At 30.4% G+C, this 23,846-nt stretch overlaps 2 protein-coding genes across 7 annotated transcripts in view; both read left to right on the top strand.

The window, feature by feature from the left end:
• Positions 1 to 23,846, top strand: part of LOC145277479 (SNF-related serine/threonine-protein kinase-like) — a 307,515-nt gene that overhangs the window by 14,553 nt on the left and 269,116 nt on the right. The gene's annotated exons all lie outside the window — the stretch shown is intronic.
• The window catches only part of LOC145277481 (uncharacterized), a 367,340-nt gene that overhangs the window by 293,640 nt on the left and 49,854 nt on the right, over positions 1 to 23,846 (top strand). The window lies entirely within an intron of this gene.

The following is a 23,846-nucleotide window of genomic DNA, read 5'->3' as shown; positions in this document are numbered from 1 at the left end:
TTTATCCAATCGAGAAATTGACCGCAGATTGAAATGTGATGAGAAAATGGTACAAAAGACTGTGCAAAAGCACCAAAACACTGACAGTGTTCATGATGCCGATAAATCTGGTCGTACTAGAGTTACTTATAACAGGGAAGATCCACAGTCTAAGAAACAAATTTAAAACAGCTCCCCAAATCCAACAACAGTGCAATCTTGTTAAAAAGTGTTCTCTTTCTACTGTCAAGGACAGATTAAAGGAATTTAATTTGCGAGGATATGTTGCAAGACGCAAGCCAGTGATTTCTGTAAAGACGGAAAGCGCTGCCTGGACTTCGGCAGATGCAATGGGGATCATGACTCTTCATATTGGTCAAAAGTACTTTTTAGCGACAAAAGCAAGTTCAGTAGGATAGGCAGTGATAGTAGGCAGTATGTTTGTCAGAGGAAAGATGAAGAATTTAATTGTAGGTGCTCAGTTTCAACGCTGCAAGGTGATGGAGGTTCAGTTTTTGTGTTGGGAATTATTAGTACCAATGGTCCAGGGCAATGGTGCAAGGTCGAATTAAGTACATTAATATGTTGACCGAGCATTTTCTACTCTTTGGTCCGAATTTGGATGATAATCCTATCTTTATGCAGAATAATGCTCCCATTCACACAGCTGGCAATGTCAAGAAGTTCCTCGAAGAATATGATATTCCATGTTTGGATTGGCCTGCACAATCTCCAGACCTCAATCCTATCGAAAACATATGGCATTACATCAAGCAACAGCTACACAATGATAAAATTTCAAATTTGGAAGAACTTTGGACAAAAATTAAAGTGGGATGCCCTTTCCCTGGAGTTTTGCTGCAGTCTAATTTAAGGAATTCCAAAAGATTGCAGGTTGTCAAATTGCAGAATGGCTATGCTACTAAATATTAACTAGTTCATTGTGTTCCTGTTGTATTTGTGTTGCTTAATATCCTAAAGTAACATTTAAATAACAATTTTCTATTGTGCGGACTTTCTTTTTGCCTCCTCAATTTGAAGTTATTTTTTTTAAATTGACGTAAACACTAGAATATTTCATTTAAAAGTCAAATATGAACAGGTAAAATTATAGAAGAATATAAGGCCAATCAAATAAGGTAGTTTGTTTAAACAGTTGAATTAAATTTAACTTAGATTTGCAGTTTTTGAAAAAATTACAACTGCAGACTTTTTTTTTGTGCTTGTGTATATCTATGTGCACATTTCGTATGACTCTTTCTCTCTCACTATATATATATATATATATATATATATATATATATATATAATGCACATTTCATATATATATATATATAATGCACATTTCATATATATATATATATAATGCACATTTCATATATATATATATATAATGCACATTTCATATATATATATATATAATGCACATTTCATATATATATATATATAATGCACATTTCATATATATATATATATAATGCACATTTCATATATATATATATATAATGCACATTTCATATATATATATATATAATGCACATTTCATATATATATATATATATATAATGCACATTTCATATATATATATATATATAATGCACATTTCATATATATATATATATATATAATGCACATTTCATATATATATATATATATATAATGCACATTTCATATATATATATATATATAATGCACATTTCATATATATATATATATAATGCACATTTCATATATATATATATATAATGCACATTTCATATATATATATATATAATGCACATTTCATATATATATATATATAATGCACATTTCATATATATATATAATGCACATTTCATATATATATATATATAATGCACATTTCATATATATATATAATGCACATTTCATATATATATATATAATGCACATTTCATATATATATATATATAATGCACATTTATTATATATATATAATGCACATTTCATATATATATATATATATAATGCACATTTATTATATATATATAATGCACATTTCATATATATATATAATGCACATTTCATATATATATAATGCACATTTCATATATATATAATGCACATTTCATATATATATAATGCACATTTCATATATATATAATGCACATTTCATATATATATAATGCACATTTCATATATATATATAATGCACATTTCATATATATATATACATAATGCACATTTCATATATATACATAATGCACATTTCATATATATATAATGCACATTTCATATATATATAATGCACATTTCATATATATATAATGCACATTTCATATATATATAATGCACATTTCATATATATATATAATGCACATTTCATATATATATAATGCACATTTCATATATATATATAATGCACATTTCATATATATATATATATATATAATGCACATTTCATATATATATATAATGCACATTTCATATATATATATAATGCACATTTCATATATATATATATAATGCACATTTCATATATATATATATAATGCACATTTCATATATATATATATAATGCACATTTCATATATATATATATAATGCACATTTCATATATATATATATAATGCACATTTCATATATATATATATAATGCACATTTCATATATATATATAATGCACATTTCATATATATATATAATGCACATTTCATATATATATATATAATGCACATTTCAAATATATATATAATGCACATTTCATATATATATACTGCACATTTCATATATATATATAATGCACATTTCATATATATATATAATGCACATTTCATATATATATATAATGCACATTTCATATATATATATAATGCACATTTCATAAATATATATAATGCACATTTCATAAATATATATAATGCACATTTCATATATATATATATAATGCACATTTCATATATATATATATAATGCACATTTCATATATATATATATAATGCACATTTCATATATATATATATATAATGCACATTTCATATATATATATATAATGCACATTTCATATATATATATAATGCACATTTCATATATATATATATATAATGCACATTTTATATATATATATATATATATATATATATATATATAATGCACATTTTATATATATATATATATATATAATGCACATTTCATACATATATATAATGCACATTTCATATATATATGATGCACATTTCATATATATATGATGCACATTTCATATATATATATATATATATATAATGCACATTTCATATATATATATATATATATATAATGCACATTTCATATATATATATAATGCACATTTCATATATATATATATAATGCACATTTCATATATATATATATATATATAATGCACATTTCATATATATATATATATAATGCACATTTCATATATATATATATATATATATATATATACACACGCACATTTCATAAAAAATGATTGACGAGATATGCATATTATTTCTTCAGCTGGAAACATTCTTGGGCTAGTACGTCATGCAAAAATGGTATAAGCAAATTGAATAGAAATATTTTGTGCTACCATAGCGTGATTCCTTCCCTCGAAGTTCTAATAGTGTGATTTCTACCCTATTTTTCGGGTCTGTATTCTTACCAAAGGAGGATAGAAAAAAATCATACTTCTTGACATTATTCTGTTCTATAGAACATGCTGAAAAATCCATAAAACAAACTTTAAACTGTCAGAATTAACTTCGGTCGTCAATATTAAAAAATTGAAGAACGAATTTAGTAAAAAAATAACAAAAACTTGTTTAATGTCACTTAAGATTGCTACAAAGTGGTTTTGATCTCTTTTCAAAACATGCCAGCAGTATTTATTCAAGTGTGACTGCAGTAGATGCTGTGGAACGCCTTACTTTTTCTTAAAAATCTCAATCCTGCTGTCTAACCAAATCCTCTCCATTTGTTGGGTGTGCGCATCTGTATTTGAATCTACATAGTGTTTCTGGTGATTAATGGTTTTATGATCATACCCAGCTTGGAGTTTTCTATAAGCTGACCATTCATCAGTTCATGTTCAATTATAGGGAATAGCGTTGCCGTGTCTCATTTGTGCATGTAAAAATACCTAACATCGATACCCTGACACAGTCCAATGTTTAATGTGAGCCTTAGGCTTATATCTGAACCCCAGGAAGCTTAGATATGGAGAGCATAGTGTGCCGTATATGAGACTTAGTTAGTATTGTCACGTTGGACGAATAGCTACGAGTTCTTGGGTTAGTAGACGTAGAACAGTTGAGGTGGCAGGGCAAGACTAATGGAAAATATGAGAGGAACTGATTTAGATGGAGTTTAGAGAAAGTGAGATAAAGACCTGGCCAGAGATAGGTTAGTTTGCAAGTCGGTTTCTAAAAACTCTCCAACACATGCCAGCATATAAAACATGTTAAACCGATTATGATGATGATTTCCAATATTTTATTTTTGTCTCTTTTTGCACAGTTTTTCATCATCTGACACAGTGTTATTTCAATGTGATATTTTCTCTCTAACAGTGTTATTTCAATGTGATATTTTAGTTTATAAATCGCCCGCCAATGTTGATTGTCGGTTTAGTATTATTAGACAGGATTAATCTTGAGGAGAGCTTGAATTCTGAAAGTTTGATTTTCATTAAAAGAAATTGCGTATGTAGTGTAAATTGTCAGGTGTCACAATTCCCCTCCTCCCGTTTTGTTTTTAATTAATGAAAAGCTATTTTTATGATTAGCTTATTTGTCTTGTGATCAATTTTGGTATTGTTACTGCTATACTTGTCAATTAATGATAAAAGTTAGATTTTTCTTGTATTATGCAAAGGAGATTGTTGCATGATTTTCAGAAATAAATGTTAATATTTAATTTTCTTTTTAATTCTTAAATGAAATATGTCCGCTACAAGTCGACCTAAAAAACGTGATGCACCAAATGTTAGTCGGAACGGATGTGTCTGGCTATCAATATGAACGCGTCATCTTACACCGTTACTCTCTTCATCGTTTGCATTCAATTTCCCAGAACTCTATAATCTAGCCATTTTTTAAAAATGTCATTCTTAAATTTATTTTGAATATCCCAGGAAATCTACATTCAAAAGAAATCGTTCATAAAACAAACACGAATGTTTATCTTTTCCTCAAAAATCATTCAAAAGGAAGGGCGGGGGCATATAAGAAACGATTTCGACATTTTTTTAAAATTGACTTTCAGATTTGAATTTATGTAAAGTCGAAATAAGATGTCATTTCAAAATATAAAAGTATAATTTGAGTTGCCATCGATTCTTTACTGTAGCTTTCCTATATATATATATATATATATATATATATATATATATATATATATATAATGGGGGGAAAGGATTCCAGCGGAGTGCTGTTATAAGGGAAAATTTCCGAAAATAAGAGCGTATTATTTATATTTTTATTTTTAGGAAGTTTAGATAAGTCTTCGGTACCGTCGGTTTCAAACCTGATAGTAGGGACCGTTTTTGACACCCGTACCAATGGTACGGCGTACCATAGCTCTCTTTAGCCGATACTCATCTCCTCAAATGATGAATATCGGCTAAAGAGAGCTTGATATGGGTATCAAAAACGGTCCCCTATTATAAAGTTTGAAAGCGGCGGTATCGATGACTTATCTAAACTTTCTGAAATATATGCATATATATGTATATATATTAATCGAAGTCCTGGGAATCCTCGTATAACGTTCGATTTGTAACCAGTTTTGTTCTTTTTAGAAACTACAACTGTACAACAACGCGATTAAAAAAAAACTCTGTATTTTTGTTTGCATATAACATCAAATACATTTTATTTTGTGTCTTAACGATTCTCTTGTCGTGTGACAAGAATAAAATTAATTTTTTAAATGCTTTCTACCGCACCTTTCTTGTAAGCTTATTGTTTTATACCGACTACAGAATGTGTAGCAACACTTGCCAAAAGTCTAGGTCATTCATTACTATTTTCCGTTGTTTCTTTTTGAGAGGGTGACTATTACGTAATTAATTTTTGTTGTTTCAATTTTTTAATCGATTAAATTCGGTCACTTTCTGATAGATCAATATGTTATATTTTTGGTAACAAAACAAAATCACAACAAACCAAATATAAAATATGAGTAGTAAGTAGTTCATTCAAATTGACACGTGAGGATTATTATTTTTGGTTCTTATTCAGAATTCAACCTAATTAAAAAAGCAAAAATACAGAAAAATATTTATGATGTACGTGCCCGTCATGAAACGAAAATGTCATATTCCAAAAATCATGCAAATTAATCAATTTTTTTTTCTTCGGAATAAAAACAATAATCGAAAATCGATATATTGAATTTTAATCAAAACAAAAGGTATCTACTTAATTGCCGTGTCGAAATTAGTAAAGTATAAAAAAAAAATTACGAAGTAGAAAATGAATTAATGAAAATATTGTTTTGCTTCGATAATAAACAGGTGAGGTAATTGTGTGAAAATGTTTTATGTAATTTATGCATAAATGTGTTAATTTAGACATTAGTTTTCAATGGAAATTCAATTTTGCGGTTTTTAATTTTCGTTCTTATTCCGAAAAAAAAAGAGTTCTTTTTTACATAAAGAAAAGTATTTTTAAATTATTCATGTGAAATCGTTAGCATTACAAGGCTGATCTTGCAAGTTTGAATTATTGTTCCGAGACTGTTCCTTTTTGCTTACTCATAAGGTTTGATCGTCTTAATTAAAAATAAAGCTACTCTATCAATTTACGTTAATTTTGAAGTATGGCATCTTCACTCCGTGATGGGACGGGTACGTACATTACACAGATATTTCTTAATTTCTATTTTTTTTATGTTGAATTCTGGACTTATTTCAACGAAACCCTCTCACGTCCAACTGCATGTGCACCGTTTTCGTCTTTGATTTTTCGTATTGCCACTCGGACTTGTGGTTTTTATTACAAAAATTCTAGCTCTACTGTTTAGTGATATGTGGTTTGCTTAATGGCATTACAAACCTTCCTATGCCGGGATCCTCCTAATGGCCATCACCAGGTTAACCTTGAGCCACGTTACATTTCTCATTTACATTTTTTATAAATTTAGATCAGAAACGTTATTGCCACTCAGTCTAAAAACAAACAAGCAGATCTTTCCAACATTAGTATATATTTTATAAAACAAATTTACGATGAATATGATATGCAGAAGTTCAAGTGTAACGTGAACCGACATCTTGCTGTCCAACTCCCTACATAGTATCCCAGTAGCTTATGTCCCTGATAATAGCCCCTTACACCAAAATGGCAATGTTACTTGTTTGGGGTGAAAATGCAAAAAACAAAACAAACAAAAAAAAACATTCCCTCAGTGTGGCCACACTACGCTTTTCCAAGTAATGTTGCCTATAATAACTATACTAAGCTTGTTACTGCACCAGACTAGATGAATTCTTGTCCTGGAATATAGTAAGAAAACCATAAGAAAGATACTATATGAATTAGTTAACTGGTCGATAAGTGAGAAATGAATATACCTAACTTTTTAATTAACTCAACGTTTGAGAAATAAAAAAAGAACTGCAATGGAATATTCGAATATCGAGATTAAGTGTTAGCCCCAATAAGGGGGGGGGGGGCTCTTGGTTTTTGAGAACTTCGACTGAAATAAAATGAAAGAAGGCAAAAATGTTTATATTTTTAGCTGTAAGTAAATCGCATGCACTAGATACGTTATATTCGACTGACTAAGGTAATTTTATTTGTATTGTTTGCGTACGTATTTATTAGGTCAGTCAGTCACTGGAAAGGAATTATCGTCATTTGTTAGTTTGTTTCTTTTATTTCTGAACTACTTGTAGTAGTAGTAGTGTTGTTAAAACTTAGCTGTGTATGAAGAGATTAATGCATTTAAATAAAATTTTAAAGAAGTGTTTGAAAAAAATCAATGAATTTAGTTGTCAAAAAATGTCGTTGAATTCCTGAACAAAAACAATTCATTCATAAATGCGGAGTGACAATTTACACTAAACATAATTAATCATTTGAAGGGCGTGGAGAGGGGGGACATACGTGCGTGCGTTAATTCTATTTACTATTGAGTATCTTTTTCAATGTTGAACTTCATATTTATTTACTAACCAGTTCTCTTTGGCAACATCAAGTAGTGTTGTTTGGAGTCTAAGTGACAACTAATCTATCAAGATTTCCATTATTTGTTTCTTTTGATCACTTCCATTTTTGAAACTGCCGTTTACCATTGATTTCTTCCTATTAAGTTTTGGCTTTTTGAAATTGGAGTAGTAATAAGTTTTCTTAGGATTCTAATCTTTTTCCTCTTCTGTTCCTTCTTTTCACTTTTTTCTGTTTCCCTTTTTTCTGTTTCCCCCTTTTTTTTTCTGTTTCCCCCTTTTTTTTTGTTTCCCCCTTTTTTTTTCTTTCGATGATAATGCGATCATCATCATCTATTACTTTACTAAAAAGTTCTTACACAAATCATTATCAATGATTGCTTTCACTTGGCAAAATCAAGTGGTGTTCGTTCGTGTCTGAGTGATTTTTTTATTTTTTTTATGAAAATCGCCCGAGACAAGGCATGAAGCCATGTGATATAAAGAGCTAAAGCAAATAATACTTTAAGGTCAAAAACTTGCCAACAATAAGTGTTAGATGGAATAAATTTTGAACCAGAAAACAGCATTTATTCCCTGTTTGTCAGAAATATTCCTGGAATATGAGAACAAAACTAAAGAACAAAATAAGGGAAGTGAAAGTTACGAGGTTGTTGGAAGTAAACCTAACATCCACTTTCTAAATTTAAAATTATAATCTGAGGTTGATTTTTAGCAAAAAAGGTTTTTAAGACTCGAACCAGAAATAAATGTCTGATCATATTTCCTCCGTTTTTCTCACATCTTCATAATTTTTCATCCCTTCCTCCATTTTTTTTTTTTGGTTCAACTGAAAAACCGATGTGTTTCTCTATAATTGAACATTTTTGAAAATATGTTTTTTTTTTAGTTATCCGATGCATTTTTAAAAATAAACAAAAATGCATCTAACTTACAAGAATTTAACTTCTAGTAATCCTTACCTGATACAATAACCATGGTAAATCGTTTTGCCTTATTGCAACAGCCGTATACCATTGATTTCTTGCTGATAATAAGTGTTGGCCTTCTGAAATTTGAGTGACAATAAACCTTACCAAGGTTCCAGTACTATCCATACTTTTTCAGTGGCGGTTTGGTTGATGTCTTTCCTCCCCAGTCTTTCCATCCTCCTTGACCCTTCACGATTATTTAGTTATACCAAGGGAAACGGGGGAGTGGGGCTGAGGTGTATTTGTCAAATTATTTTTGTTTCTTTTGGCGACATTATTAACAATGGGATAGTTTTTACAGCATTCTTCTTTCAATGTTATTTTCAACGGAATTAGAAAGTTTTGGAATTTGAAAAGATGAACCTGAAAAAGGTCAGAGGTTGCAAATATAACCACTAAGATGAGAATAGTACATTTTCTTGTCATTGTTGGATCAGGAATCATTCTGCTTAATAATATGCAGCAAATGAAGTGTAGAAAATGACTTAAATATATTTTCAGAGGTGCAGAAAAATTGGCTGAAAACATGGCTGCAAAGGATGCAAGTTATTCTCTGTATATTGTCACATTGATATTGTTAATTATATGCTTTCATGAAAACTGGAATTTTTAAAGATAACTGAAGTGGCCAGTTAAGGAAAGCTAGTGCTACTGGAGATTTGACCATTTTTGATGAAACAGCTTCTTACAAGCTTCCTTCAAGTTCTTGCAAGATGTATCTTTGCTTCAAAATGGTATTTTATACAAATATCAGTTTTGTATCAAATTTTGAAATTTTAAACCAACTTGCAAGATATCTGCATACCTATGGCTAATGATACATTAGCTGAAAGTACTTCATTCAAACTCCTTGGCTTAATGTTCACAGAACATGAGTTGGGACAGATACATTGAGGGCATTGCCAAAGCTGCTGCAAAGAAGATGGCTCTCTCTACAGTGCTAGAAGGTTATTTACGCCTCAGTATCTACAAGGCCACCATTCGTCCATGTATGGAGTATTGTTGCCACATTTGAGCTGGTGCATCTGCTACTAGTCTTTCCTTCTTAGACAGGGTTCAAAAGAGTTGTCAACCTAATAGGTCCCACATTATTAGCTAGGCTTCAACTACTGTCCCATCGATAAAATGTTGCATCCCTCTGCCTGTTTTACAAGTATTTTAATGGTAGGTGCTCCGAACTACAAGCCATTGTCCCCCTTCAGTGTAAATACCCTCAACAAACCTGACATGCAGCAAAGTCCTTAGATGTAAGAAAACCTTCTACTCTAATAGTTTCTTCCCTAGGACTGCTAGACTTTGAAATTCCTGCTTCCCTGACTGTACTGACATGTAATGCAAACAGATATCTTGCTGCTCAACTCCCTACATAGTATCCCTGCTAATTATGTCTTGGATAGTAGCCCTCTACATCAAAGTGGCAATGTGCCTTGTTTGGGGTGAAAAAAAAAAAAAAAAAGTTGACACTGTTTTTCGTTAGATCGTTAAACAACATTGAGCTTGGTCAGTAGCAGATGGATGATGATTTAGGGATATCAAGTGCTGTATGTAGGAGGATCATGATATCCCCCTCACTCCCTCTGCAAAAACCTAATGTTGTCATCTCCTCTGACTGGGATATACATGCAACTGGGGACTTTTTGTGAATATGATATTTCCATGTAAATGCCATTTTATTTTTCCTTTTATATCTTCTTTATAGAAACACATTCTCAAGTTGGTTGTTAGTATAAAAAATGGTTGCCAAATCGATGGCATAATTTGAAGATTATGTTGCCAGCTCATCCACAAAGTAAGGATTAAGAATGAATGCAGTATTTTGCTGAAAGTTTCTAGCGTACAGCAAGTCCAATGTATTTTTGAAACAGGTATGACTATCGACCCCCACAAACAGAGATTTGTTAAAATTGAATGACCATCACATTTTCCTCCAATATGACTAGGGATTCATGCTGAAGTTGAAATAATTTTTAAAAATTTGTTAAACAATGTGAACATTTTTAAAAAAATTTTTTTTCGCCAAGTAAATTTGCTTCACAAAGCTTGTTACTTGAAATCCAAATTTTAAATAGATATTTCATCTTTTGCGTGTATTCATTTAAATAAATATTAATATTTTGGTAATTTCAATATGAATTTATCTTTTTAATATCTAATTGGATAGAAAAAAATCAATTCACTTGAGTGATAGTGCATAAAGGGAGAGGCTCTTCTGAAAACAAAGAAAAAAATTGGCTTGGGTGTCATGTCGTGAAAAATGAAGGGGTGGAACAGAGGAGGATAGGGAGTGAGCACTTACCTACTCCCTCTGTCTATGAAACTCTATGCATTAATATATATTTCCATCTAGCAAAATAAAGTAGATAAGTTTCATTTGAATTACCTTGATCTTCTTGAAAATCACTGAAATTATCCTTTTTATTAAATTAACTCTTATTACTATTAATATTAATGAAACTATTGCATATACATGAGAAATAAGATCATAAAATTACAAATGAATAACACTAAGCATTTATTATATACTGTTTAAAAAATAGATATCCAAATTAGGATTCAAATTTTTGTGTAAAAGAGCTTTCGTTATATAATTGCATTTCTAAATATTACCTTGTTAAAGGTATATTTTAATATAATAGTAATCTGTTTTGGTGGTAACATAGAAGTGATATATGAAAAAAAAATGTCCACATTTAAATATGCGTGTTTGAAAAAATACTGATAAACACTCTATTGTAACCAATGTTTGTGATGGTGCACTGTTTTTGAACATATCTATACTTCATGTAAGTTCGTTTTCTATGAACTCTAAAACGGCTGGGCCTATTTTCTTTTTTTTTTTTTTTTTTTTTCTAATATTTTTGAAATTTCACAACAATGTACTTTATATGTCTAAGAGTGTCCTTAGATAAGTTTTGTAATTGAATACCTCTGATAAGTATTGATAATTGCAAAAATCTCATTAAAAAAGGAACATGCCAATTTTGACAGTTAACACTTTTATACAGCCTAACATCACAAGTTCATTTGAAGTTTTATCATCACACCAGAAGATAAAATCAACAGTAGGTTCTTTGACAAGACAGGAACGCATTCAAAATTAAACTTTCTGTTTAGAGCACAACCGAAACATGATACTTGACTTTTGCATTTTAAACTTTAATTCAAGTCGTATATAAAAATTATTTCATAAAATCAACAGTAGGTTCTCTACAATGCAATATAGACTACAATTTATTGTGGAATAAGTTACTGCGGGAAGGTATTACCATGATGGGTCCCTGACTAGAGCAGGTAAATAATCGATATGATTGATGAATGAGCGATTTCACGGATTTGGATGACAATAAAAGTATTGGAAGTATGAAACATTCATTGATCCTCGTTCAATCCCGGGCAATGTCGGGTCTCCCTGCTAGTGGGATAGATAAAAACCATCCCTGTGACAGGATCACAGGTAAAATAGGCCTGACCCTATTGATGTAATCTATTACCAAGTGACAGAATTGATGCGTCTTAAATACGTAGATAACAATTTTGAATTTTTTATCTACTCAAAGCACAATCACATGAAACTAATAATTCTGAAGTCGTAGAAAAAGAATGACATGTTTATTATAAGCTCGAGTTGATAAAACAAGCTATTTTCCAAAAATAAATCAGACAACAATAAGATAGCAAATAAAAAATTATAGTTTACAAACATCAAATAAATTGTATTCATTTTTCACAACAAAAGACTGGTTAGTAGTTTGTGAGGATAGAAGGGTTTTGAATATCATCATTGTTTGAAATTATCTCATCAAATGACAATAAAATAAAAATACTCAAGGCTACTTTGAAGTTAAAAAAACATGTGTAAAACAGAGATCGAGAATACAGAACTGGCCTGTGGGGGTCAATATTTTTTGCTTTCTTTGTCCTTTCAATTTGTGTATTCTAACCAATTTTTAGTCATTATGCAAAGTTTCAACTCCATAACAAAATTAAAGAGCCTGGGATTTAATGGGTTAATATACTTTATAAAATGTCAGATATTTCTTTAAATCCATTCTAATACATATTTAAGGAATGCTTTTATATTAAGGGGATGAATTGGAATTATTTCAATTTTTCAAAATAAATTATCATTTTTGTTCAGTTTTGTACAAAAACAAAAAAACTGAAATATTTTCCCTTATGATAGTGATTCCCAATCTTTTTAACATGGCGGCACATTGAGTTTTTAAAAATTTTTGTGCCACACCTATTACAAAAGATATTTTCTACACTTAAAGCTGACTTGCAATAAATAATAAAAAAACAAGGAAGATTATATAAGTATCATTTTTATTCACATAAATCAACATCCTGTATTCAGTATCCATTATAGAGTAATAATGATGAATGTCAGCAGAACAGTTGTGCCTGGTGTTTTTTAACCACTGCTGCAATATGTTAGCGAATATGAGAGACACACACTCTTAACTCTTCAATATTTTAAAGTCTGTCATCTTTTTTTATGGTAAGAAAATCGATAAGTATGAAGCTGTGAATTGCAGATTTTTATAACTTGAACGATGTCCTCATGATTAAGAAATTAAATGTCTTTATTAAACAAAATGAAATTAAATGACTTGTAGCTATAATTTCTTTGCGGCACACCAGTAATCATTCTGCGGCGCATTAGTGTACCATGGCACACTAGTTGAGAACCTTATGGAATGGTAAATTCTTATTCTTCTTGCATGTTTCTTAATTCATTTTCATTTTCACCAAACATTTTAATGTAGACAAGTGTTCTTAAAGCCTATAACTTGCTTTTAATGTCCTAAAAACAAAAAAACAAGATGAAAAATGATTAATTAAAAAAAAATCTCAAGTGTCAGTTTCTCAAATTCTTTAACTTCAGAAAATAATGACAAATTTCACAAGCAAACATTTATTCTTTGATTTCATATAGGAATATTTTTCAAACCTTTTTGCAATGATTTTGTTTCAAATGGTCAGACACTGTTGAAATACTGGCACATCAAATGCCTTTAACATTTTTCTGACACTTTTATGTGGATTTTGTCCAACAATTGTTTTCAAGCATTTACTGTCAAGACCATCCTTCACCTTCAAAGCTTACAGCTATAACCATACCACAGAAGTGGCACTCACTCTAGACAAGTTGAACCGGCTTCCTCTAAAGGAGGAAGTTTCATGGGAATACCAATTTTATAAGCAGTTACCAGTGTCTTATATATCCTAATCAGAAGAGATGATGACATTAGATTATTGCAGTTTTTGTCGGGAGGTGTCGACGTCTTCTTACACATGCTTGGTATTCTGAAATGGTCATCTATTTGGTATTGATCAGGCTTAGTGTTGCTTAAACCGCTTACCACTATAGAATTACTGAAACCACTTTCATACTGTCTAATTCTCTCCTTGCTTTATTGATACTGATAGCTGTTTGGGAAGCATTGTGACAGTTTGACAGTCAAGAAAAGTGTACATGCATTTCTTTATTTTTTTTGTTATTTTGCGTTTCAAATAAACCACTGTATTACAACCGAAATTAACTGTTTAAAAATGAGTTGAAAAATCGTCCAAAACTTTGAGCAACATAATAGATAAAAAAGGAGTATCTTATTTAGAATTCGACTTAACAAAAAAAAAGAAAAATACAGAAAAATCTTTATAATGTACATACATGTCACAGAACAAAGATGTCATATTCCAAAAATTAAGTAAATTGATCAAGTAATTTTTTTTTTTTTTTTTTAATAAGAAAATTTTATGACAAGCATGGAATATTTTAGAATGTTAAAATTCAAGGACGGACAACTCAATTCGACTACAAAGATTTATGGACTGTGCTATGCCTGTCAAAAACCATTAATCACTAAAAATCATAGAATTTCATTTTTTAAATTTTTATTTTAAACTACTTAATCAATTTACATGATTTTTAGAATGACATCTTTGTTTTGTAAGGAGTATGTACATCATAAAGATATTTTTAATTTAAAAAAAAAAAATTAAGTGTAATTCTGAAAAGCACCAAAAAGTATATCTGTAAATAATAGACAGCATCCTCATAACAGAATTATTTGCCAATCATCTTTACTATAATAATGTTATCTGTTTCAATATAGATATGGGTAAATAGCTTTTTCTTTGTGTGTAATACTAATGGAGATAATTCAAGCATTAGCAACAGTTGACACAATATATTAAACCATTGTCGGTGCTTATAGAATATGAGTCACAGATGAAAATTGCATTCCAAGTAAGAATTCTTTGGTATATTTACAAATTGGCCAAAAAAAAGTATCCTCACCAAAAATTATGAAAAAATGATTGCATAAAAATTTAATCAAAAGTAAAAATTATTTTTTGTATTTAGACGATTCGCTATTGATAAAAACAGAAATCCTGCAAATCAGGGGGAGATAAGTCGGTCATTTAAGTAATTATGAATGGTGGATCAGCAAAATATGAAAATTGATTTTTCTATTTAGTTAAAATTCTACTCTATGATTTTTCATAATTTATGGTGAGGATACATATTTTTGTTTGATACATAAGTATATATTTTTTTTGTTGCTTGGAATGTGATTTTATCTATGCCCAATACCTTATAAATAAATTGTTTTGTGTATGTGTTTCCTCCCGATTGAAATTGATTATGGAAGTTGTAGGTTTTTAATTTTTTTACAGATTTTAAGTGATTTATTTTTCTTTACGTTTGTGAATATCCAAGCTTCATTAATACCATTATTCAATCTTAGCAATTAAAGAAAAGTGCATGCCTGTATGATAACGAATTATGCAGTAAAGATGCAGAACAAAATGCTGTCAGTTTTGACTAATAGGCACACTCTTAGAAAAGAATCCAGTTCTTGATTTTCAGATTGCTTGGATCTGACTGCATTTCTTTTTTTTCTGTATATGATAAAAATACACACGAGAAAAGATATTTTTCTCCTCCTCCTCCTCACTTTGTTTTGTATAACTCCCCACTAACTTAAGATATCATATCAGTATACAAGACTTCACAAATTCTCAAGTTACTTTTGCTCAACATGTATAATATAGATAGATCTAATCACATTTTAACTTTTGTGATTTGTGTCTTGGTTTTTCTCTGTCATGTAAGAATAATGTAATGAAATCATATTTACTTCAGTTTTCGAGTTAGTAGATGTAAAATAGTTGATGTAGCACGTTTAATTGCATAAGGAATTCTGAGGAAAACATGAAAGGTGTCTTGAAAGAAAACGAGATTAAGCAAAGTAAGATCTGGCCAACGTTCAGAAGTCAATTCTTAAAAGCTGTCTAAAGTTACATTAGAACTTTATAACATTATGTTAATAAGCTTGTGGGTGATTACAATAAGTTAAAGGGAAACGAGAGGAAGAAACCTCTTTAATGTCAAAACTAAATGTTTCTCATCAGAAGAGGAGAAAAAAAAAACAGCATTATACAAGAGTAAGAGCAAATAAGACAACGTTAATTTTTATATACATTTAAGGTTAGAAATCTTATAAATTGCTCTTCTTAATCGGGTAGAGCTTCATCTATCCAGACATGTTGGCTCTTTCTCTTTGAAAAATAAATGATTTTTTTGCATTATATATCTTCTATTATACTAAAATCTGAATTTGTCACCATCTCCAATTTTAACGTCATGATCTAATTTCTAGCAAACTTTTCAACCTTAATGATGAAGGCTGGAACGCTATGTTTTTGGTTTTTATTCTAGCTGCCTGCACTCACGTCATATTTAAAAAAAAAAATTTAAGTTTTGAATTCACTACTATATATTGGGTACAATATAATAATCAAGAGAGAATTGGCTCTATAATGATAAACATGAAATCTGCATGATTAAAATATATTGAAGCATATTTTACAATTCGGTCACGATGAGGGAAGCACTACTATATATTAGGCACAATATAATAACCAATGTAGAATTGGCTCTATAGTAATAAATACAAAATCTGCACGAATTAAAATATATTTAAGTGTATTTTAATGCCAGCGGCCTTTTAGTATATACATATTTTTTTATTAGATTATTTTATCTTTTCATTGTGCGGTCTATCTCTAAGTATACAAAGTTAATTTTATTATTTATAGTACAGAAAACTTGGTGAAGGATGTGATAACATCTCTTGATAAGATAGTGTAATATCTCAAAGTAAGTTATCAGTATTATGTTCAGTGTGCGTGCGTGTGTGTTGTAGAGCATGTGCTGCTGGTGAGCTATTCCAATCTTGTTTAACTGAGGAGGGGGAGCAGGTGACAGTGCACATGAATTGCAAATGCTATTTTTACATCTATCTACTATCCCAGGGAAATTAGGGCAGCTTTGTGGAGTTGGGTGACTCTCTATACAAGCAGTGGGCATGTTTTAATTACTTAGCCGCCGTTTTATTTTTGTTCTTCTATTTTTATTCCACATAGGAATTGCTTTTCAAAAAAAAAAGGATTGTCACTTAAAATAGCATTCTTTTTCATGCAGAAAAATAACTTTTTTTTTATATAAAATATTTGTGAGCAGCTTAACTAAAAGACATTTCTTCTTCTAAAAAAAAAAAAAAAAAAAAAAAAAAAGAGAGAAAAGATTAAAAATTTAAAACTTCTTTTATTGCTTTACATTTGAGTTGTCTTCTAAAAAGAACTCCACTTATTTCATTCAACTACATTTAGCAATCCAAGTTTACATCTACAAGATAAAAATCCAGTGGATCTTTACTGTGTGTGTAATATATATATATATATATATATATATATATACATACACGTACTCATTAATAAATAAAGCTGTTTATTTGGTTACACATTTACAGACATGTTTCAGTCAAAGCTAAAAATAGCCAGACCTCTTCAGAAAATTATCTATCAATCATCTTTGACACATCCTATTGGTTAATCGTTGGTATTGAATGTTTTATACTCACTAAAAATTTTCAACATAAACCAAATAACCATTCATGGTTCACTCGTGTGTCTGCTATTATCATACCTTATAGAAATCACTAATTTAAACTTCAATCAAATTTTCACAGACCAAAGCCACCTTTTAAAAAGTGCCAGTAATCACTGCAAATGGGTCCTAAAAAGCACAAGTGTCCATGCCTAATCTATTTTTTTAATTTTTTTTTTTTTACATGGAGGTCACCGCTTATCAAGGCCCAGAAGCCACTTGGGGATAAGGGTTATTGTGTGTACAGTAATCAGTGGAGTAGTGTTGTATTATTTGCTAATATTGGAGATTTGATAAAGTATCATTACTTAAGGGGGCTGTTCATCAAGAATTTGTTTATGTTGGACTTGAAGACATCCAAGTTGAAGTCAGGAGGGAAACAGGTAAGCGGCAGAGAGTTCCACATGTGTGCAGTTCCAAGGAAGCTTTGTTCATGGAATCTGTTTTGATCTAGGCACAGATAAAGAGTGGGGAAAATTATTGACAGTGGTTTCAGCTAGACGGGTGTTTTTCGTGAAAGATTGGTGAAGGGAGGGACCAGAGATTGGAGCTCAGACGAGCACTTGCCATGGAAATAACGATAAAACAAAGATATGCTCGCAACGTCTCTTCTGTGGAAGAGAGGTTGCAGGGAAAAGAAAAGGGCATCCCCCACTAAGCCACAAAGTCTATTTTGTACTCTGTCAAGGCAGGATAGGCTGTTTTTAGCAGTTCTTGCTCAGATGTGGCAGCAGTACTCCATCCTTGGACGTACTTGGCTTTTATATAGATAGAGGATTGCATCAATAGTGAGATATCTTCTGGAGCGGTAGAAGGATCCCACCATTTTCCCAGTGACCTTTGCAACAGACTTGATGTAAGTGTTCCAAATCAGATCAGGAATAAAGGTCAAACCCAGAAGCTTATAGCCAGAATGATGAGCAGAGGTTTAGTTGTTGCAAGTTCTGGAAACAAAATGGGTTAGTGAATAGACGTATGTTTCTTTAGACAGTTTGCTTTAAGCAACTGTTGGGATAACAAATGAAGTATGAAAAACGACATTGTCTTACATCCTCATTTTAAAGAAGTGATCATATATGTGAAATGTATTTTAATCAATAGTAAAGAAATAAAATGAAAAAATTATCTTCAATTTGCACATAACTCGAGAGATTAGAATTTTGCTTTGCTAAACTTTCGAATGTTAACAAGTAGATAACTATTTTTTTTTATTCATCACTAGTATTATACATGATACCCGGGCAATGACGAATAACCCTACTAATGAGCAAAATTAAATAGAGCTAATTTACAGAAATCTTTATAAGAATTCATTTTTTTTTTTTTTATTTAGTTTATATTTAGTTATGCGGCATTTTTTCATGGCATATCAACATTGTTTAGTGGATTCAATTAAATGAATATAAACCTTATGCTAAGTGAGGTTCATACCTTTCCTATTTTATTTGTATATAAGTAAATCTAATTGATCCAACAAGGTTTTTAAATTCAGGTTGTGTATTCCATAGACCACATCGATAACCATTGTCACACACACACACACACAAGTATGTGTAGGCAGCAACCAATCCTCTTTTAGTCATGTTTCGTTGAAGGATTGCCGAGGAACATTGGGATCTTTTCATATACTTTCTCTCGAATACAGCTTTTTTTTTTTTTTTTTTTTTTTTTTTTTGAAATAATTATGTTAATACCAAGAGCATACACCCTCCAAAAATGATTGAAGCAAGAAATTCTGTTTTTTATATGAAATAACATTCTCTTGGTGAAATTAAAAAGAAAGGAAATATTTAAAACACAAAAGAAAAAAAGAAACGTTATATTGAAACAGTAAAGGATTTCCTTAGTGCTCATAGTTCAAACTTCTCGGCTTAAAAAATGTAATAAATACACTGAGAACATTGCAAAACTTGAGCAAAGGTGGGCTCCCTCTACCAAGCTAGAAAATCATTTGCACCTCGGAGACTACTATATCTCTTAAAAAAAGAAAAACAAACAATATTCACTCATTCATGGATTATTGTTGCCACAACTGGGCTAGTGCATTTACCGTTAGTCTCTTGCTCTTAGACAGGGTTAAAAAAATAGTCTTGAATGTAATATTCCCACAATGTCAACCAAGCTCCAACCTATGTCCCATCTCTGCAATGTCTCATCCTTGTGCGTGTTTTACAAGTATTTTAATGGAATGTGCTCTGATGAACTAGTAGCACTTGTACCCCTCGACATGTATCCTTCCGGCTAACCTGACAAGCAGCTAAGTTCCACCTCTTCACTCTAGAGACCCCTAGAATCTGGAAAGCCTTTTACCCTAGGACTGCTTAACTTTGAAAATCCCTCTCTATTTCCCGCTTCCCTCATTGTGCTAATATGCAGAAGTTTAAATGTAATGGGAACAAACTTCATTGCTCAACTCTCCACAGTTCCTTGTAGATGTGATCCCAAATAGTTGCTCTTTAAATCCAGGTGGCAATATGCTTTGTTTGGGATGATACAAAAAAAAAAAAAAAAAATGTTCCAAATTCGTTTTAGAAGGGGTGTAGGTTGTTAAACTTACTATTTGCTTTCTTCCTTCCTATAAACACATAAAATGGTTTCGTCCAGCGTTTTGTTTGATGGGATGTCCAAAGTCTAGCTACATTATGTAGCCAGACTTTGTGGGCACCCTGTGTATGTATGTATATATATATATATATATATATATATATATATATATATATATATATATATATAATAAATTCCACAGCCAAACAACGTCGCAGCTCACAAGAGCCATGACAGTCAAAGAACCAGAAGTCCAAGACTCGAGTTTCGCCCTCATTTGAGCTCATCAGTTAGACACATCCGAACTCAGGATTCGAAACCCGAGCCTCTTGCATGCAAGGCAAGCACTCTACCAACTGAGCAAACGCCCTGCACACAAGAGTTTTTATATATATATATATATATACAGGGTGCCTACAAAGTCTGGCTACATTATGTAGCCAGACTTTGTGGACACCCTATATATATATATATGATGGACTCTCCCTTCGATTTGTTGTATGAGCTTCCTCCACAACAACTAAGTTGTTCGGAAATTCACACAGATGATTTGTTTATAGCGGTGAAGACTTTGTGTAGAATCAACCACACTTTTTCGTATTACTGCTATTCTTTGTCGGCGCAGATGACTGCCAGGAGACAGAGCATACAATACAACACAGGTTTGTACATTAGTTACCTTCTCCTAGATGCATATCTTAACTAAGACTCAGGGTGCATTGCTCCCAATGAATTAATGTGTCTTCAGATATCAACCTGGATATTTTTACGACTCTGCGCGGTACATACAACCCCTAGCTGTATGTACCATATATATGTGTGTGTGTGTGTGTATCTATAAAAGAATAACAGTATAGTTACATTCAAATATTTATTTTTCATGCAAAACAGCTCTCGCAGCATGTTAAAATTTTGGTACATTTTTTGTACAGATCCGTTTTGTTATACAGAAACAATCGGTTACTATTATGTCAAAATCGATCTTTTCGTGCATATACTCTTCAGAAAAATTAGAAATTCTTTGCTTAGAAAGAAAAAATGCATGACATTATGAACCAAAATGGCTGCCGGAACAAACACACGATGTTGAGTCTTCTATGAATTTTTTTTTTTTTTTTTTTTTTTTTTTTTTTTACATTATATTGTCATGCATTTTGTTTCTTTCTAAACAAAGAGTTTCTAATTTTTATGACGTGTATATGCACGAAAACAGTCAACATAATAACTGATTGTTTTTGTGTAATGAAATGGATCTTTAAAAAAAATGTACCAAAATTTTAACATGCTTGAGGAGCTGGTTTGCATGAAAAATAAATATTTGGATGTTTGAATGTAACTATCCTGTTATTCGTTTATGTATGCTCCGTTGTTATATTAACGTGCATTGATCAAAAAGGGTTGGTATATGCAAAGAGTGAAATCTAATCAAAAAAGCATTTTACTAAAATATATATAACACATTGATCTTCATGATAGAGCGGAAGATAAATCTCAATAACTGCAGTAATCCTAACACTAATGACGGCTTGTCCATTCCTTAGCATAATCGTTATACGCCAGTAGACATCTGCTAAATCAAACGGACCTAATCCATTCAAACTCAACCCAGTCTGATGTTGAATGTACAAATATGAAAGGCTGTACGATTACTTCATAGATTGTAGCAGTTATGCTTGCCATATATTGATTGTATATTTGCTGTAATTTCTTTGTATTTTTATTTGGATATTTGTGTTGTAATTTTCAAGATTATTAGCTATGCAACCAGCAGTCCTACCCAGCATTGCCTGGAAAGCATGGATAACAATATATATATATATATATATATATATATATATATATATATAATTAGTGTCTGTTGGTAATATCGTCATTTTTAAAACTTTCTCTCCACACATCTTCAGTCAAGTTACTTTTTGACCCATACTCAAATCCTCTCTTTTCCTGAACTGGTTCAATTTAGTAGCTATTTTTTCCCCTTTTTCTATCAGACTGATTGACTGACCTACTTCCAATGTTATTTTTGAAACAACTACCAGTATGCACTAATTTCATCCAGTTTGGGTTAGACAGAATTTGATATCGGGGTTGTAAATGTATCTTATGTAGTTTCTGACTTTTAGTTGGACACACAATATCAACTTTTCTTTATAAAATAGATTATTCTACTTCTCTTTGTTAGTGTACAATACTCATATTACTAAATCAAAAGTAATTTATCCAAACTTGACACATTAGTAGAATTTGTATAATCAAGCAGTAGATGAAAATTGATTTTATTGCAAATATTAAGTTAGTAACCAAAAATTGATTTTATTGCCAATATTAAGTTAGTAACCAAAAATTGATTTTATTGCCAATATTAAGTTAGTAACCAAAAATTGATTTTATTGCAAATATTAAGTTAGTAACCAAAAATTGATTTTATTGCAAAGATTAAGTTAGTAACCAAAAATTGATTTTATTGCAAATATTAAGTTAGTAACCAAAAATTGATTTTATTGCAAATATTAAGTTAGTAACCAAAAATTGATTTTATTGCAAATATTAAGTTAGTAACCAAAAATTGATTTTATTGCAAATATTAAGTTAGTAACCAAAAATTGATTTTATTGCAAATATTAAGTTAGTAACCAAAAATTGATTTTATTGCAAATATTAAGTTAGTAACCAAAAATTGATTTTATTGCAAATATTAAGTTAGTAACCAAAAATGTGTAAAAAAAAATGCTACAGATATTTTTACCTGTACTTTCACTATAAAGTTAAACGATCATCTAAAATGGATATTAAAGTTGCTTTCTATAAAGAAAGCAAGTTTTGAACTTATTGCAATTGATTATCAGAAAAGTAAAAAAAAACTTGAAGAAATGTAAGTTTGCTTTCTACTATCGGTAAAAAAAAAAAAAAATTCGAATACAAAGAATTAATGAGGTTTAATGAATTAATGAGGATTGAAACTATCATGACATCATTTAAACTCAATGGGCCATTTAAAGCTGAGTTTCGCCAGATTAATATAAAAAAAATAACTTGTGTTTTATGTGTTTTTATTGGAATCCTTTTGAGATGAGTAATTTTGTATTTATTTGCTGTTATCCTCATCTTCATTGTTGTTTCACCACGTTTTGGCCAACTATTCCCCTGGCCTTCTTCGGGTGATTAACTGCAATAAGATAGGAATGCTGAGTCTCTTAACTGTATCCTCAATAATTACTGCCTTTCATAGTTTTTGTCTCACCACGTTTTGGGATCAGTGG

The sequence above is a fragment of the Euprymna scolopes genome, chromosome 6 (genome assembly GCF_053919585.1).
Source record: "Euprymna scolopes isolate OS-2025 chromosome 6, ASM5391958v1, whole genome shotgun sequence".
Classification (NCBI taxonomy): domain Eukaryota; kingdom Metazoa; phylum Mollusca; class Cephalopoda; order Sepiida; family Sepiolidae; genus Euprymna; species Euprymna scolopes.
The sequence above is the reverse complement of the archived record's forward strand: the minus strand, read 5'-3'. Positions and strand labels throughout refer to the sequence as shown.